This window comes from Bos mutus, chromosome 21 (assembly GCF_027580195.1).
Source record: "Bos mutus isolate GX-2022 chromosome 21, NWIPB_WYAK_1.1, whole genome shotgun sequence".
In the NCBI taxonomy this organism is placed as follows: Eukaryota; Metazoa; Chordata; class Mammalia; order Artiodactyla; family Bovidae; genus Bos; species Bos mutus.
In genome coordinates, this window is record NC_091637.1 from 30032735 (window position 1) to 30047755 (window position 15021).

The following is a 15021-nucleotide window of genomic DNA, read 5'->3' on the forward strand; positions in this document are numbered from 1 at the left end:
ATAGAGCCTAGGAATCTGAATTTCTTTGTGTTTCCCCAAGTGATTTTTAATAGAAAAACTGAACCCATGATCACAAAGATCTCCTGGCTCCTAACACTATGATCCCATGAAGTTTTTTGACTCAAGACTTTGGGGAAAGGAAGAGAAGGACCAAAGAAGAGAAAAGAAGACAGCAAAAAGCCACAATATCGGAAGCAGAGATAACAATGACCAAGGTGTATGGCTGTGTCCAGTGTCCAGTACCGCTTCACACATGTATCCTTTGTGACATGCACAGCAATCCTGGGACGTAGGCAAGTCAGGTAATACCAGTGTCCCATTTTATAGGTGGGAGCACTGAGGTTTAGAAAGGTTAAGTCCTTGGAGTGAGTTACCCAGTTTGTAAATGGCAGAGCTGGGATTACAGTCCTGGGCTGTCTGACCCCAGAGCCAATGCTTTTTCTATCACTGGTGACACGAGATGTTCCCCTTACTGTTATCACCAGAGATCATGTTCATTTTTTTAGGTCCCAGACTTCTTTATGGAAGAACATAGTGATGACTGATGTGGGGATTAAAATCAAGAGCATCACTGAACTTCACCTTCCCTTCAACCAGTTCCCCCAAACTCCCTGCCCCCAAGCCCTTTGTGTTCCCAGTTCCTCTCTTAATGAATGAAGAACTTAATCCCCCACCCCCCAGTACAAACCCACAGGGTTCTCTCCCTAGCTCTCCTGTTCCTCTGCCCCCCATTCCTAGGAAGGGCAGGCTTTGCAGTTTGAATGCACAGGAGAGCCCAGAGCAGTGGCAGACTCCTGGGGGAAAGGCCTCACCTTCAGGGAATGGGACCAAGGAGTACAGCCTAGTGAAGTGAGGGCCCCCATAGCCTGGGGTACCAAAATGGGGCCCCGCACCACAGGAAAAGGTATTGGTCTCCCTGAGAAAAGAGACCTCAAGGATTTTGCAGCAACCTCAAAATCCTCTCCTTGGGAATGAGCAGCCATTGCTTGATAGCCCTTCTGGCGATGGTTGCAGAACCACATCCTTCTCAAGCCCCAAATGCTGGGCCACTAGGCTGCTGCAGGGTGGGCTTTGGGCAGTGCAGGAAGCCTCTGTTCTGCCCCCCAGGTTGCCTCTCACTCAGTTCTCCATACTCGCTTGCTTTCTCTTCCAGGCCTGCATGGGGGGTTTTGCCTTGCGTATCTCCTGCAGCTTCTCATTCTTGTCAGTTTCCTCTACCCACCTCTGCAGCAGGGGCCACAGCTTATACATGTCCTTGAAACTGAGCCTCAAAACCTCAAAACAGCAGATTGTAATTTAGCTGAACACCTTCCCAAAGAGAACCCCTAGGGTGAGCCCCACAGCAGCCTGAGTAGATTCCAGGGTGATCCTCTTCTGCTTTACGAGCTTGGCAGATTGTTCGAGGTTTTTCTGAAGAGCTTTGATGTCCTGGGACTCCTTGGGGTTCAGCTCCAGCTTCTTGTGCAGCTTCACGGCGCCAGCGGGGGTGGCGCAGGGTTCCGGAGAGGCTCCCTTGGAGCTGGGGTTGCTCTCCATCTCAGCTTCTGTCTCGCCCTCAGGCTGAGGGGTCTCTGGGCTACCTTGGGGCACCCGCTCCACTCTAACCTGAGGGGCACAGGCGGTTCCTCCACAGAGGTCATAGGGCAAGAGCACAGGGTAAGCCCCAACACCTGAGCACCAGGCCCAACCCCCAGCCCCATCTCCCACCCAAGGAAGCCCCTGGAAGCTCATCCAGGTTCCTAGCCTGGCTTCAGCCTTCTCAGCCTGTCGCCTGCCACCATGTGCCGGGGTGAGAAGGCAAAGTCAGAAGCCAGGTGTCCCGCTGTGGGGGAGGAATGTGCCCCAAGCCCAGGGCCTAGGAAAATGAGAGCTCTTCAAGGGACTACAAAATAGTGTTTGTAGTTTAATGATACCAAATGGCTTCTCATAGGGGAAAAAAAAAAGACAGTATAACAATAATTGGCATTTAATAAGGGTTTACTCTGTCCCAAGGCATCCCAGGTGGTCCTAGTGGTAAAGGATCCTCCCGCCAATGCAGGAGACTTGAGACTCGGGTTGGATCCTGAGTCTGGAAGATCCCGTGGAGAAGGAAATGGCAACCTACTCCAGTGTTCTTGCCTGGCGAATCCCATGGACAGAGGAGCCTGGTGGGCTACAGTCCATGGGGTCACAAAGAGTCGGACACGACTGAGCGACTGACAGGACACACGTTGTCCCAAGTTCTGTGCTAAGCACTTTTCAAGCAGTATCACTTTTAATCCTACAATAAACTAATCAAGTTGGTACAATTTTCATCCCCATTTTACAGATGATAAAACTGAGGCTCAGAGAGGTTAAATAACTCTACCCCAAATGGATGGTAGTGGGTTTATTTAATCTCAGAGAGGTTAAATAACTCTACCCCAAATGGATGGTAGTGGGTTTATTTAACCTCAGAGAGGTTAAATAACTCTACCCCAAATGTTGGTAGTGGGTTTGAGCCCAGGCCTTCTGTCTAAAGAAGAAAAGCAGACAAAGAGAAGAAGCGGTAAGCAAGTGACAGAGCAGTGGGTGTGTTCCTCTTGTCTCCAGTTTCTTAGAGCTGTCATCACCTCACATAGCAAGGGCTCCTGGGGACCTTTCCGAAGGAAAGCTCAACCTGCTGCCCAGCCCGGGGCTGCTGGGCTGCTGGCCAGATTCCCTCCCTCCCACAGTATATTTCCTTTGCCTCCATCGATAGGTATCTAGTTTCACCAAAGGTTCCAAGCTCCTGGATCTGGTTTTAATCAGGAGCTAGAGCTGAACCCTGGAGCAGTGGCCTGGCAGTCCTCAGTGAGGCCCCGATGGAGCCCAGCCACCTTCTCTTCCTCAGAGGCCTCCTGGAGAAAGGTGCTAGATTTCTGGAGCCCCTGCTTTGGGTGGTGGCCCTTTGGACGCACCATTCAAGGCCCCTTCCTTTGGGCAAGGTTTCCAGGGGCTAGGAGAGGGGAGATGGAAGATGCACGGATTAGGCCAACAGTCATTTTATAACCAAAGTGCCAGACTTGCATTCCCCTGTAATTGGCTGCTGCAGCCACAGCTAGGAGAGAGACTAGGCAGCAAGGAGGATTGTTCTGGTCTCTTCCCATCCACTGAACAGATCCCACCTTTGCAGCCCTCCTGCCTGCCAGAGAGGGGAGCTCACACCCACTCCCTGTTTTCCTGGAGCCCGTCTTTGGCCAGGTGAGGAGATACAGGTGAGGAAAAAACTGTTCAACTGTATGACCCTGAACTGAGGCAGAAGCCATAATTCTGAGAGCCTGTGGGGAATTCAGGTTGGGAAGATCCCCTGGAGTAGGAAATGGCAGCCCACTCCAGTATTCTTGCCTATGGAATCCCATGGACAAAGGAGCCTGATGGGTTACAGTCCATGGGGTTGCAAAGAGTTGGACATGACTGAAGCAGCTTAGCACAAATGGAAACCTCATGATTCATCACAGTCAGTTCAGCGGGGAGAAGGCATTTGAACAAGGACATGAAGAAGAAGGAGGGATTTTCCAGGCAGTATTGAAACACTGGGAAATGCAGAGTGTGTGATCGACTTTGCAAAGCCTGGCAGTAGTCTACATGTCCACTTTTGTGTGAATTAGAGAAAGAAATGCTCTCTGAGCAAATACAGAAGGCACCCCATCCTCCCTTGCACAGTGCACAAACTGGGCAACTGTTCTAGTGGCCCTGGGACCATCGCAGCTAAATTTTGCCTGCCCTTCACATTTTCCTTTTCCATTCTAGTTAAAGAAACCTTATTTTTTGAAATGAAATGATTCTATGTGGTTACTGCAGGGGTAACCCTTAACCCCTACTTAGCTTGATTCAGTCATAGCTAGTCAGAAGATGACATGTTCTTGGCCCCAGTGATTGGTTCTGGGACAGGGCATGTGATCAGAGCTGGGCCAATCAGAACCCTCTTTGGGAAGGAAGGGGCCCCAGGGAAGAGGAACCCTCTTTTGGCTGGGTTTTCTGGCTCTCAGAATTTATTAAGCCTAGAGCTTTCAAGCCAATGGTCATTACTTTTGTGGAGATGCTGCCTGAAAATGGTCAATACAGAAAATGTACAGTTAAGAAGCTTAGAGGAAGAGAGAGAATGCTGATACTGTTTAAACTCCACAGTTCACTTCTAGAACATTTTAGTTACAAGAACCAATATTTTCCCCTTTTTGTTTAATCTAGTCTGAGTTTTTATGCCCACAATCAAAAGGAATAACCATTATGGAAAGAATTGCTGGGATTCAAGCCAACAGACACAGAGCCTTCAGTGCTTTAAGAAACCAAACCAAGAAAGTTTTGGCTGAGCTGCAAGGGCTTCTAAATCAAGAGCTGAAGATGAGAACATGCATGTGGGGAATGGCTAGACTGTATTCCAGCCTCTTCCAGGTGGCAACTCCCTGCGTGCTCACAATGGCCTGGGGAGCCAGGTGGGATCACTGGGATGTAGATATGCCATTTAAATCCCTAACTGAGATGAGCTGGTGTCTGAACTCTGGGGCACAGTGGGCCCTGGCAGTCTGGGGAGGACCAGCAGAGAATAACCGCTTGGTGAGAGACAGGCAGGATATGTTGCTGAGCCCCTAGGAAATCTGATTTACTTCATGCAATACAACCCACTCTTGTGTCCCTGGGCCTTTGCATATGCTGATATCTCAGTCTGGGACACCCTCTCCACTTTGTCTGTCTGGCGAATTTCTACTCTGCCTTTAAAATTTAGCTCAAAGAGTGTCTCTTCCAGAAGACCTTCTTTTTTTTTTTTTTTTTTTTCAGAAGATCTTCTGTAGCAGTTTGAAACACAGCTGCAATTTTTTTTTTTTTTGCTTCTCCTCCCATGAAGAAATGGATTCTATGACCCATCTTATGACTGCTTGACCCATAGAAAAGTCGGGAGTAATACTACATTCCTTTTGAGGCTAGGTCAAAAAGTCTATGAAGCTTCCACCTTGTTCACTGAGAACACTCACTCTGGAATCCCGGAGACACCATGTAAAAAACCCAACTTCCCTGAGACCACCAAGCTGGAGAAGCCGCAAGTAGGTGCTCTGGCCAACAGTCCCAGCTGAGCCCATTCTTCAGCCAGCCCAGCCCAGACACCCAATCTTCAGGTCACGTCCAGCCTTCAGAGTCACCCCAGCTGAAGCCCAATGTATCATCAGTTCAGTTCAGTCGCTCAGTCGTGTCCGACTCTTTGCGACCCCATGAATCGCAGCACACCAGGCCTCCCTGTCCATCACCAACTCCCGGAGTTCACTTAACGTCCATCGAGTCAGTGATGCCATCCAGCCATCTCATCCTCTGTCGTCCCCTTCTCCTCCTGCCCCCAATCCCTCCCAGCATCAGAGTCTTTTCCAACGAGTCAACTCTTCACATGAGGTGGCCAAAGTACTGGAGTTTCAGCTTTAGCATCATTCCTTCCAAAGAAATCCCAGGGCTGATCTCCTTCAGAATGGACTGGTTGGATCTCCTTGCAGTCCAAGGGACTCTCAAGAGTCTTCTCCAACACCACAGTTCAAAAGCATCAATTCTTCGGTGCTCAGCCTTCTTCACAGTCCAACTCTCACAGCCATACATGACGACAGGAAAAACCATAGCCTTGACTAGATGGACCTTTGTTGGCAAAGTAATGTCTCTGCTTTTGAATATGCTATCATAGAACAGGGAAGTGCTAGCCTCACAGCACCCTGTCCAAATTCCTGACCTCTATAATCTGTAATTGTGCATGGATTTTTGTGCCACTAAGTTTTAGAGTGGTTTGTTTTGGAGCAAGAAATAACTGGAACACCACCTTTGACTCCTCTGAGAGACTTCAATGCTTCTTCCCTTATTTGTTTTGTTTTTTTTCCAGAGTTCCTCGTGCATTGCTCCAACAGAGCACTGGCCACCCTGGGCTGTAGCTGTCTCATTAATGCCTGTCTCTTCTGCTAGTCCTGGGGACTTAGGGGACCAGGGGCTGTATCTCCTTCATTTCCAAATCTCCATGCCCAGGAGCTGCACAGAGCAGACATTAGCAGATGAGAGAAAGAGAGAATGAGGATGGCTCAGGGAAGCTGACAGCCGGCCCAACTGTTACAGGCAACAAGGGAAGTCTAGCCGAGTGAGCAGCTGCAGGATGCTATGGGAGCTGACACAGTAGAGGTAGCACTCCAGGTGGGAGGTCACAGCGAGGCCCGTAGCAAGGAAGATCTGAAATTAAGCCACCCAGGTAAGTAGCAGCCTCGGGCTCCTTCCATTGGTACCAACCATTGACAACCTCAGTCTCAGAGGCTGGAGGGGGTGGAGTCCACGATGAGAGCAGGCTCCGTCATAAAGAAAGGAGACCCAGAGGGATGGTACAGGGAGGGAGGTGGGAGGGGGGTTCAGGTTGGAGAACACGTGTATACCCGTGGTGGATTCATGTTGATGTATGGCAAAACCAATACAATATTGTAAAGTAATTAGCCTCCAATTAAAATAAATAAATTTATATTTTTAAAAATGTCAGAAAATAGATAATAATAATAAAAATACTTAAGAAGAAAAAAAAAAAAGAAAGGAGAACTCTGGGGCCAGGAGCCAGGCCTGGGACATTCGCCAGAGAGACTTGTCTTAGAAGCACAGGTATAAGCCATTCCATTCAGTAATAGATCCGGTTGCTTATTTAGATCATCATGATGGGGGGTGGGGGTTGGGGAAGAGGGGCAGATATGGGGGAGCTGAGCAGAGTCCCAGATGTGCTAATGCAAGTCCATCTGCCAGAGAACCCACTTAGCCCTGCCTTTGAGGAGTCGGAGGCTCAAGATTACAGAGCATTTCATCTCTTTTTCTTTTTTTTGGAAAATTTTTCAGAATTTACTTGGGAACACAGTCCTGGAAATGTTAATAACAGGGAAAGTTAACCCAACTTTTGCACTCGCTGCCTTGAGTTAGGATGGCAAGCCAAGCGAATTTGGATCTGGGTTTCAGGGCAGAAGCATGCAGGATGCAGAGCCTAGCTCCCAGGCCTGCCCAGGGATTTTGGCAAAATCCGAGGCTTCTGGAGGGAGGGCAGTGTTCTTGTCTGAGCCTCAAGCCATCTGTGAGGTTTCAGGACAAGCTAAAGAGAAGAAAGAAGGGCACTCATATTTGTTGAGACATATGTGCCTGAAGCATTACTGTCTTCGGCAAACAATCCTCATCAAAACCTTTTAGGTGTGTATTAGTGGTCCCATCTTATAGCCAAGAAAACTAAGATTCAGAGAGCTTTAGTGAGAAATTGCTACTGTGGTGCTGGAGAAGACTTTTGAGAGTCCCTTGGACTACAAGGAGATCAAACCCTGAATACTCATTAGAAGGACTGATGCTGAAGTTCCATCTGATGTGAAGAGCCAACTCATTAGAAAAGACCCTGATGCTGGAAGAGATTGAAGGAGAAAGGAGAAGAGGGCAGCAGAGGATGAGATGGTTGGATGGCATCACCAACTCAATGGACATGAACTTGGGCAAACTCCAGGAGACAGTGAAAGTCAGGGAAGCCTGGCATGTAACAGTCCATGGGGTCTGCAAAGAGTTGGACACAACTGAGCGACTGAACAACAAAAGGGTCAAGGGAGGCAGCAGAGAAGGGCACAGACCCTGGGCCAACATCTCTGTGAGTTCCCTGGTGGCCTTGGAGTTCCTGTCCTTCAGTGAGAGGGCTGGACTCATCGTCCCACCCAGAATCGGGTTGCATCCTGTCTCTGCCACACTCAAGCAGTGTGACCTCAGGCAAGTCACTTACACTTCGTGTGCTTCTGCTTTCCCGTCACAGAGTTCAACGAGGGTAAATTTTCAGAGAAGAAGGGGCCCCTCCCTTCTTCCATTGCCCTTCTTTATGGAGTATTGAATGTAGAATGTGACATCCATCAAGGGCAGAGCCCAAGAGCACAGGGACCTGTGCCATCCTCCCTGCAGGCATCTGGGGCTTTGGCGGCGGCAGCCAGTGTGTGCTGTTCCCCGGGGGAGGGTGAGAGCCCCACTCTGGAGCAGCCGCCACTGCCAGGAGGTGGTAAGCCCGGTGCTCTGGCAGGCAGGCGCAGCTCTAAGCCGTGAGCTGAGGTCTTCCGGCTGGCAGTTTTCTAAGTGGCTACAGCTGTGGTGTGAGATCATGCAGCCGGCCAGCTGCTGATGAGAGGCAAAGATATTCCCCACATCTCTTCGCTCTCCCCACCGCTCTGCCTCCGCTCAGGGCCATGCTTCTTCCTCTCAGGGATGGGGCCGTGAAAGGAGGGATTGGAAGAGGACACTTGTAAGAAAGACCCACAGAATAAAGGCTGTGCTCTCTTGGCAGGGGGTGGGTGGTGTAATCACAGGAGATTTGGGGGGAGATTTTGCTGGCACTATTTTTCCTGGATGTTTTTCAATGAAAAAATTTAACAGCCTTGCCCTTTCTGATGTACAAAATATTCCCTGTGCCTCCAGGGAATGTCAGGCAGGCATCTTGTTTCAAAAAGGCAATGCGAGCACATGTACAAAATTGAAAAGTACCAGGGGAACTTAATGTAAAGTTTCCCTCCCAATCCCCAGCAACTAGAGGCCATGCTGTTATTACTTCTTATGTGCATTTTATAAGCACGTACTGCTGTGGCTCAGATGGTAAAGAATTCGCCTGCCATGCGGGAGACCCGGGTTTGACCCCTGGAGAAGGGAACGGCTACGCACTCCAGTATTCTTGCCTGGAGAATCCCGTGGACAGAGGAGCTTGGCAGGCTACAGTCCATGGGGTCACAAAGAGTTGGACATGATTGAGTGACTAACACTTTTGATTTTCATTATGCTCATCCATTGTTACGCCAGCCCACAAGTCCACATCCCGCCTCCCCTGCTCTTCTCTGTAATGGAAGACGCTGTTCCTCACAGGCTACCGTTTCTAAGATCCTGGGTTGGCTGTCTTCAGGTGGAGCACAAGTCAAGGGCAGGCACCCAGCAGGAAATAAAGGGCGGACAGAGGAGAAAAAAGGTCCTCTGTTCCCCTCCTTCTCTGCTGTATGTGGATTCTCAGCAGCAGCTGTGTCTCTTCCGTGGATGAGGGATGCATCTGCCAGGGTTCCAGACCCACTGGGACTCCAGCTCCTCCAGCCCAGGAACAGCCTCATCCCTTGGTCCTTCCAGGGGACAGGTGCAGCGGCTTCTTTGAGTTGGTAGTTTCTGAGCTGCCTTGCCTTCCCCTGTGTGGCTTCTCAGCTCTTACATCACTTGTCTAGTCAATTCCCTGATTTAAATTCTCTCTGTCTGAGAAACCTTTGGTGGTTTGTTTTTCTAACTGGACAGACTGATTCCCTCATTAAAATGAAAAACTCTTGGGCAACTGAGATCTCAGGCATACGTGCTCAGCCGCTCAGTTGCGTCTGACTCTTTGCAACCCCAGGACTGTAGCCCACCAGGCTACTCTGTCCATGGAATTTTCTAAGCAAGAATACTGGAGTGGGTTGACATTTCCTCCTCCCCTCCAGGGGATATTCCCGACCCAGGGGTTGAACCCACCTCTCCTGCACTGGCAGGCGGACTCTTTACCACTGTGCCACTAGGGAAGCCTGAAAACTCATGGATCCACATAAATATTTCCCCTTTTTTCCCACCCCAAATTTGACATTATATATGGTTCTGCATCTTCCTTTTTATTATTATTTTTCGTTTACTAATATGTCTTGTAGTGTTGTTGTTGGTTTTCTTCATATGTATACATATACAGAGCTACCTGTCTTTAAAATAGCAACATAGGATTCCTTTGTGTGCACTACATTTATTCAACCAGCCTCTATTGAACACTGAGGTTTTCCAGTTGTTTGTTACTATAAATAATTTCTTGGTGAATATCCTTTACATTTGTCACTTCACCCATGTGGAAATCTATCTGCAGGATAAATACCTAGAAGTAGATATGCTGAGTAGGTTCCTTTATAATTTTGATAATATTGCCAACTTGCCCTGCAGAGAAGTTGTGCCAACTCAGTTCCCCATACAGCCTCCTGTACTGAGAGGTTTGTGAGACCCTGGACTATAAGCGTCCTGAGGGCAGACTATGTCTCTTTTGCTCACTGATGGACCCCCAGGGCCCAGCGTAGTACAACTAGTAAATGGAAATTTGCCAATAGACTAGGCCAGATCAGCAGCCTCCTGGCCTTGAACAAGTCCCTTGGATGCCAGGATCTCAGAATCCAACCCTCCCTCCCCCAGCCACCACCCTTCCAGTTCTGGGATCAAGGACTTCCAAACTGTGTAGAGCATCAGAATCACTGGAAGAGCTTTAAAAATGACAGGTCCTGGACTCCATGCGGGGATCCAGCTGCCGTGGGCCTGAGGTAGAGGCCCTGGTGGATTGTGAGCCATCACTAGGTGCCCTCAAGGATGGGTGGCTTCTGCTGGCAGGGAGCCCTCAGCTGCAGGCTCCCTTTGGAAAATGTCTTGGCTGCAAGAGCAGCCTTGCCCAAGATCTTATCCCTTTCCAGGAATGATTGCTTCTAATAAGTAGTCAACAGTTGGCTTGGCCCCGACACCCCAACAAATCTGCAGAGTCGTCCCAGGCCCAGAACTGCACAAGGGGCGAGCCGAGACCTCCATGGAGACTACATTTTCTCCCTCTGCCCAGTCCCTCTTCCTCGCTCTCCCTTCCTCAGGTATGGATCCCAAAGGTACTTCCTTTTGAACTCTGAACTCTAAACCCCTTCTCAGAGTAAGATTTCCAGAGAACTCATCTTGTGAATCTGTATTCTAACCCCTCCACCTTGGTGATGTGATCTGCAACTTCTGTCCACTGTGAAGGTTACTTTGGACGTATGAGGTCTTAATGCTTTTATTTTCTTGGTGCCATAGACCCCTTCTCAGCGTAATGTCTTTAAATACCTAAAATAAAATACATAGGATTGTAAATGAAAATCAATTATATTGGAATATGGTAAATCAAAATATTTTTTGAATTCTGAGATGTCATGCATGTTTCTTTTTAAGCCATCCGCTAGGACCTAGCAGTGCATCCAACAACTACCCTAATTTTGAAGTAGTGAAGAGCACAAACTGTATCTTAAGATACCTGTGACCACTGTAATATGATATGAAAATATGGGTGATTTCTGTGGGGACAGAATTCCAAGTGCTGCTAATATTATTGGGGCTTGTTGCTTGCATTCACCATAGGGCGAAATGCTGAATTACATTTAGAGGTTAGAAAAAACAAAGGTGTCATTTTTGTGTGTCTAAGTCTACAGACCCCCCTGAATTCTATCTGCAAGTCTGTGGTCCAGTGAGCGACCTGCTCCAGTGGGTCCCTTGTCTAATCATTGCAGCGGTTCCCAACTTTTTTGGCACCAGGGACTGGTTTTATGGAAGACAGTTTTTCCATGGACCAGGGGAGGAAGGGATGGTTTTGAGATAATTCAAGCACATTAAATTTATTGTGCACTTCATTTCTATTATTATTACATCAGTTCTACCTCAGACCATTGGGTTTCCCAGGTGGCTCAGTGGTAAAGAATCCACCTCCCAATGCAGGACACGGAGGTTTGATCCCTGGGTCTGGAAGATCCCCTGGAGGAGGTCATGGCAACCCACACCAGTATTCTTGCCTGGAGACTCCCATGGACAGAGGAGCCTGGCAAGCTACAGTCCATTGGTTCGCAAGGATCCGACACAACTGAAGTGACTGAGCCCTTAGCACCTCAGATCATCAGGTATTAGATTCTGGAGATTGGGGACCCCTGGACAGGATTCCTTGGTCTGTTCTTACTACAAGTCTCCAGGTAGGATCTACTGCCAACCTGAGGGCAAAAGGTTTTTAAGCAAAGGGTGGGTGGGATGCCTCTCTAATCTCTGCCTTCATGAAGTGCAGGTAGAGAAAGCATCATTAAATCAGCATTGCTCAGCAAAGCGGGGGCACCCAGGCCTCCCAGTTTGAGAAGTTTCCAGTTATGCTGAAACAAAGGACCAAGTTGTTTTCCAAGTCCTCCAACCTGGCTGCCTATTCCTCCTGTCAGTGCAGTTGAGCTTCATCTGCTTTTGGCCCTGATGCCCCGTGAAAGGCCAGCCAGCTGCTGCCCTGATGGGACAGGCCTCAGTCTAGTTGTTGTTCATTGTTCAGCCACTCAGTTGTGTCCGACTCTTTGTGACCCCATGGGCTGCAGCACGCCAGGCTTACCTGTCCTTCACTATCTCCTGGAGTTTGCGAAAACTCATGTCCAAACTTATGTCGGTGATGGCATCCAACCATCTCATCCTCTGTTTTCTGTCACCCTCTTCTCCTCCTGCTCTCAATCTTTCCCAGCATCAGGGTCTCTTCCAATGAGTCATCTCTTTGCATCAGGTGGCCAAAGTATTGGAGCTTCAGTTTCAGCATCAGTCCTTCCAGTGAATATTCAGGGTTGATTTCCTTTAGGATTGACTGCTTTGATCTCCTTGAAGTCCAGGGGACTTTCAGGAATCTTCTCCAGCGCCACAGTTGAAACCATCAATTCTTCAGTGCTCAGCCTTCTTTATGGTCCAACTCTCACATCTGCATGTAAAAAAACATATGCAGGAAAAACATAGCTGGGAAAAACATAGCTTTGATTATACAGACATTTTTTGGCCAAGTGATGTCTCTGCTCTTTAATACACTGTCTAGGTTTGTCATCGTTTTTCTTCCAAGCAGCAAATGTCTTTTAATTTTGTGCCTGCAGTCGCCACCCACAGTCATTTTGGAGCCCAATAAAATAAAATTTGCCAGTGTTTCCACTTTCTTCCCATCTATTTGCAATGATGAGACCAGATGCCATGATCTTAGTTACTTATTTATTTTATTTTTTTTTTTATATCTCGATCTTAGTTTTTTAAATGTTGAGTTTTAAGTCTGCTTTTTCACTCCTTTTACCCTCATCAAGAGGCTCTTTAGTTAGACCCACAGCAAATGTACTGGCTTCTTCAACTAAAGGCAAAATCCATTCAGAGCATGTTAATTCCCTTACTCCTTTGAGTAAGTAATTGTGATTTATCTGCCCTGAGGCCTGTAGTGTGGAAACTGATGTAATGATGGTTGGGGGCAGCAGGGAGTGTTTGCTGAGTGTCTTAGAGGTGTGATCCATCAGAAGTGGAAAAAGTGAGAATGCTGAGGAGGGCAGGGAGGGGTGGAGAATGTGGGTAGCTTCCTAAAAAGGAACCTCCTAAAGGCTGGGCCTCTGGTAGCAGGTGACAAGATGGAAACCTTGCCTGCTGAAATGCATGCCCCGTTCCCTGCCCCAGGGCTCCCTTACACTGAGTGATGTCACACAGGTGGCGCTTCTACATCCAGCCGCAGCACGTACTCATCCACTGACATTGGCAAGTCATTCGTGTCTTTTAGCTTCAGTTTCCTCATCTCTAGGATGGGACGGTAGTACCAACATGGGCAATGTCTCAGGGTTGTTGTGAGGACTGAGTGAGAGGATGTGGGGGAAAGCTTTGAGAGTTTGTAAAGACTGAGCTTCTGTGAAATAAATTCACATATGGTGGGCGTAGGGGGAGATGGATGCAGCTGGGTGAGCAGGGCTGCTATGTCCGAATCTACATGTTGTTGACTCTTCAAGGGAGTCTCACCAGACATCCAGCGTCTTCTGCTTGCCAAGCCATTCACCCTGGCACAGGACCGTGAAGGGCATGCCTTTTCATGGTGCAGAGTGTCCCTGCCTACCCTTGCAAACCTAGGCCATGTCCAGCTAGAGGGAAGGAAATGAACCTCCTCTACCTTTTCTCTAATGGACTTTTGTGGGGCTCTTAGATTATAATTGTTTAATGGACACATAACAGCAACAATCTCAACTTGTGTCTATTATTATCTATAGAGATAATTAAAAAAAAAACAGTAGATAGGTTTTAACAGCTTAATACACAGTAAACGCAGCTGCAGTCCAGGCAGCAGAGCGTCCAGTACTGAAGAGAGGTGGCCCTGACCTGGCTGTGTGGCAGGGAGATGTCACACTTGCTTTGTGGACAACCCACAGGCTACTTGAGCATCAGAGCTGCCTTAACTTCTCCCTCCTGACTTCCTGAGTCCCAAATATATTACAGTTTTCAGTATAAAAATCCTAGTTTGGGAGGTTTGCACAGCTTCCACTTGCTTTCTCTGACCCCCAACACAGAACAGACTCAGTCCCCTATGGTTATAGGGGTTGTGGTGGTTGGGGGAAACAGCAGCTGGTGCTCAGCAAGTGGTGATTCCTTGGGTCCCAGGGGCTCAGGGGGTTGGGAACTACAGTAGATTGAATGACGTTCCCCCCAGATATCCATATCCTAATCCCTGGAACCTGTGAATGTTACCTTTTATGGCAAAAGGAATTGGAAGATGTGATTACATTAAGGATTTTAAGATGGGAAAATTATCCAGTTTATTCAGATGGGCCTGATGTAATCCTATAGGAGGAAGAGGCAGGAGATCAGAATGAGTAGGTAAAAGGAAAAGGTCATATAAACGTGGAAGCAGAGATGGGAGGGATGAGGCCTTGAGCAAAGTAGTGCTGGAAGCCACTGGAATGGGAAGAGACAAGGAATGTATTCTCCCCTGGTCTGCAGGAAGAAATGGCCCTGGTGATTTTAGCCATGGAATTAAAAGATGCTTGCTTCTTGGAAGGAAAGCTATGACAAACCTAGACAATGTGTTTAAAAGCAAAGACATCACTTTGCCGACAAAGATCCGTATAGTCCAAGCTTTAGATTTTCCAGTAGTCGTGTACGGATGTGAGAGTTGGACCATAAGGAAGGCTGACTGCCAAAGAATTGATGGTTTTGAATTGTGGTGCTGCAAAAAACTCTTGAGAGTCCCTTGGACTGCAAGGAGATCAAACCAGTTAATCCTAAAGGAAACCAATCCTGAATATTCATTGGAAGGTCTGATGCTGAAGCTCCAATACTTTGACCAGATGCAAAAAGCTGACTCACTGGAAAAGACCCTGATGCTGGGAAGGATTAAGGGCAGGAGGAGAAGGGGGTGACAGAGGATGAGATGGCATCTCCTACTCTATGGACATGAGTTTGAACAAACTCTGGGAGACGGTGAAGGACAAGTAAGCCTGATGTGCT

At 48.1% G+C, this 15021-nt stretch overlaps 1 pseudogene; it reads right to left on the bottom strand.

Annotated features, from left to right (window-relative positions):
- Nucleotides 1-734: 734 nt before the first annotated feature.
- LOC102282400 (POU domain, class 5, transcription factor 1 pseudogene) lies at nt 735-13604 on the bottom strand (annotated as a pseudogene).
- Between the last annotated feature and the right edge of the window lie 1417 nt (nt 13605-15021).